Raw genomic sequence first — 4,713 nt, forward strand, 5'->3', positions numbered from 1 at the left:
TTAGCATACCTATACTTTTGTCTTGAAATATGTTCTTGAGCCTATTCAAGAAAATACTTTTCCCCTCATAACTTCAAAACAAAGCATAATTTGGAAAAACTATCCTGAGCTCTTATTAACCTACACTAAAACATACTATTCTAAATATACGCTACATAACAGGTAAAATTGTAAATTCTAAAAATTTTGCTCAGCCAAGACATTTTTTAATAATCAACGCTCACTTTCACCTTTATACTAAATAATACATTCATTGTAAGAAAATACTTATTGTATTTTAATGGAAAGTTTTCTAACCTAGATTTATAGAATTTTGTACCCAAGATGCTTAGTGATTACTTCCTTAAATAAATAGTTGATAATATGCTTTGGGAATTTAAAATGATCTCAAGTAAGGCTAACAACCTTAGTAGTTCATCATTATGCATATAATCCACAATTTTCAATTATCCATGCCACTGGTTTGCTACTTTAGCATGACTAATAAAAAGTTATTATTATTGTTGTTTCTTATTTTTCTCTACTGAATTACAACTATGAACAATTCACGAAGAAAATGAACGATTCATACCATCTCTAATTACTACTGTCATTGATTTATTTGAAGCTGATTATACAGAATTACCATACTTTGGTTAATGCTTTAGCTTTGAAATTAAATATGCATAATATTTTTTCAGGACTTGAAATACACCTCTTATATATTATTGATATTTTTTTATCTTGTTAACAAAATCATCTTCTGTGGATAATTATTTAAGATGTGTACTTACTGCATACAGCAGATACTGTTCACTGGCTAATACATAACCATGTATACTTTTTATTTTCTGCTCATGTCATTCATCTATACATATAAATATATATAAATAAATACATATAAATATATATATCCTAAACTTGTGGTCAAACTTTAGTCTAGAGATAGGCATGCAACAAACTTCTGACCAGTGACATAGAAGATATCAGTTTTCTGTAGTTCCTTACCTAAAAGTAACAAGACACATATTCATGATAAAAAATTATTTGCTCTATCCCTTATTTCTTTTTAGGGAATCCTGGAGGTGCCGTAACTATACTGCAAACAGCAAAAGTAATTAGGTCAAAAATATAACTCACTAGTATGTTGTAACTTAGAAAAAAAATTTGAACCCTTAAAAACATCACTGAGGCATACTTACTGCTTATTACTTGTACAGCAAAGATCTTTATGTTTTGAGCCATTTTTAGTAGTTTCTCTCTCTGGGGATGGAACCTAAGTGTTAGCACAAACTAAGGCATACATCTGCTGGAAGTCTTCACAGATACCTTAACAAAGTTCTTATTAATTTCAGAAAGTTCTATTTAAAATGCTCTTCTTGACCCATTCATGGATATACTGTTTTTTGATCTTGTTATATATAACTAACACCTTTGGATTTAGCTTTTTTTCAAGGTCTTGGGTCAGTCTTATACACAAGGTAGGAAAATATACAATCAAATAGGCTTCTTACCAATTATTCAACCTCAAGTGAATGTTACGTGCATATTTGATATGGTCGTTTCATGAATCCACTACCCAGGTTTTTCAGTTTTCCTTTAGAGTAAGCTTCACTAGTATAAAAAGTGGTTAAAAGCATGGTCTACTTTTAGGTCTTTACTCTGTCAGTGATTAGTTTTGTAAATTAACAAGTTAGTGAACTTTTGGGGTTTTGGTTTCCTTGTTGTGAAATGAGATGAATGTGAAGATTAAATAAAAACATGCCTCACTCTGCCTGGTAGTATATCTGCTAAATCCAATAGAAGGCATGAATATAAGTCTTTTGAAGGTTCATTTAAAAGCTCAGAGGAACTTAGTAAATCATCCAACATGACACAGGAATCATGGACCAAGAAAATATTTTTTTTCTGTTATATCATGCTGTCTAATTTCTGTGGTCATAATTAGTAAGAGCACTCATTTCTTTTGTTTTTCTGAAGGCAATTATAGCCATTTTCATCCATGCCATCACTCTTTTCCAAGGGAGGTGGAGGAAGATGTTTGGCATCACATCATTGATATTCTTGGTGAAAATATTTGAAGAACATTGAAATAGGATACCACGTGGTCACGTGCATTGCCAGGTTGTTAAAGTAATTGTATATTAGATATTCAGAACAAAGTGATTTTTGGTATTTTGAATCCTGGTTATCCCATGGTTTAGAATTAATTTCATTTTGTTCTAGCTTTTTATTTGCTCTCAAGATATAATTTAATATGAAGTTACTTAAGGAATGAAGGACAGCAGCCAAAATAATAATGATTTCTTCTGAAAGATGGTAAAGAATTAAAGGCACAGAAACCTCTTTGCCTTTTGCACCCAAATTTTATTCTTTTACATCTGGTGCCATGTGAACTAGTGGCAGGCACAGAATGAATCATTGTTGCACTATCATTAACATAATGCCTGTGTGTAGATTTATCAGCAGACTTTCAGTTTGATAAACTGTTGGCATGTAAATATTTCCTTGAAGAAATTCCAGTCCAGCTGCTTTTGTTTACAAATCTATCAATGGCTAAAACCATTGAATGCATTTTGCCTGTTTCTGAATTATAATTACATGTCTAATTGTGAATTAATTATAAAAGAGAAAGACAAAACTATACAATAAATATTTCTCCATTTCTGGATTCATGCCAGATTTTTCCATATGCATGAAATGTAAGATCTTACTTACACATGCAATTATCTTACATTTTTGTATTTATATGTACAAGTGGTTACATAAAATGAATTTGAAAAATCATTTGATTCTTAGGAAAACTGCTTATTCCCTTGTTCTGCTTTCTTCTTTATACTGCTTAATCACTCCAAGGCTCCAATTAAGATTAGATTTTGATATGCCAGTCACATTAACATCTAAACTGACCCGAATATTGAATATTTGCAGCTGTCTAGTGTTTCACATGCAATTGAAATGATTTTCTGATTGTCCTCTGTGAACAATAGCTACCAAATATACAAAGTCACAAATTAATATAAATGAAAAAAACAACAAAAATACAGTGCTACAGTGCTTTTTTCACCTTTTATATTAATTTGTGATTTCACCAGCAATACAATTCACAATGAGTTCACCAGCAGTACAGACACACAGATGGAAAGGAATCATCTCTACTACTCAGATAACATAAAAGGCATCTCATTATTCATTGTTTCTGGAACATAACAGGCATATAGTGAATAAGTCACACTAGATGCCCTAGTGTTTGTCCATGAATGTATGCCAGATGGGCAAGTCTGAGAACCAGTGCTATACAAGTACTGCTCCCAACTCTGTCTCTGAATATTAAGAAAGGTAATGTGAGAAACTACAAAAATCTCTGTAGCATGAGGTCAAAGGTAGAACACTCTTATCTCAAGAAGAAGCTTTGATGGCTTTGGGTTTTAAGACCTGCTTCTCTGCCCAGCCCAGATGACCTTACTGGGCATTCAAATCAAATGCAGAGACTCATTCATAGAGACTCTAAAGTCATCTTTAAATACCAAGTTACAAAGTCCCTAGCACAGACAAGAAGCCCTATGTTTTAGTCAACTTTTTCACTGCTGTGGTTGAAAGACCCAAAAAGAATCATTTTAGAGGAAGAAAAGTTTATTAAGGGGCTCATGGTTTCAGAGTTATCAGTCCATAGACAACTGACTCCATTCCTCAGGGCTTGAGGTAAAGCAGAACAACATGGTGTATAGTGTGGTAGAGGGAAGGGACTCACATGATGATCAAGAAGCAGAGAGAGAAACTCCACTCTCCAGATACAAAATACATACCCAAAGGCACACCCCCCACCCATACCTACCTACTCTAGCACACCTTACATGCCTTCAGTTACCATTCAGTTAATCCCCATCAGGAGATTAATTCACTGATTGGGTTAGACTTTCATAACCCAATCATTTCACTTCCGAATATTCTTGCATTTTCTTACATATGACCTTTTGGGGGCACATCACATTTACACCATAAAACCCTATATATGTATGTTTGTAGAACTATGAGACTAAACTGAAGATCCCAGATTTCCTCTGACAGTGGATAAAGCCACAGCATGATGGACTCTGTGAAGCAGGCAACACTTAAGAATCTATTTCTCCCTTGGCTTAGGTGACTTAGCTCGTTGGTGTCAATGCAGGCACTTTCTCAGTATCCTCAAATAAAAACAGCAGCAACAAAAATAACAATGTTAACATAGTATTTTGAGCATTTCACCAAATACCTTTTTATGAATTCTTATTTTTTTTAATCCTCAAACACCCATTTGGCATAGGGTGCTGCTATTCTCATTTTAAAGAAAAGAAAATTGTAGCATGTTTAGACTGAAGGATAACTGAAAAATCTTTGTGATAGCACCTGAAAGCAGGTTCTATTTAAATTTGAAATCTCTGTTCTTAAATCCAGTGTATACCAGAGATATTTTGATTTGCCTCTCTGATGTACCCATCTGAGTTGTTTGTTTTGGTAAATGTACTTTATCTCTCATTGTAGAAGGGGCCAGATAGGAATTTGAGAAGCCTATTTTAATTAGATTAGTTTGATTTATGTGGTCTTAGGACCTCAACCTGTTCAGTTTTGATTAGGAATTTTACTAACTTGAGAATGACTTAAGGGTCTTTTCTATTAGATAATACTGTAAAACAGCACCAATACATGAAAAGAGTTAGTACTGCTGGTCTCCCTGCTTTTGAGATGTGGGGTTGA

This window comes from Sciurus vulgaris (genome assembly GCF_902686455.1).
Source record: "Sciurus vulgaris genome assembly, chromosome: 4".
NCBI classification, from domain to species: Eukaryota; Metazoa; Chordata; class Mammalia; order Rodentia; family Sciuridae; genus Sciurus; species Sciurus vulgaris.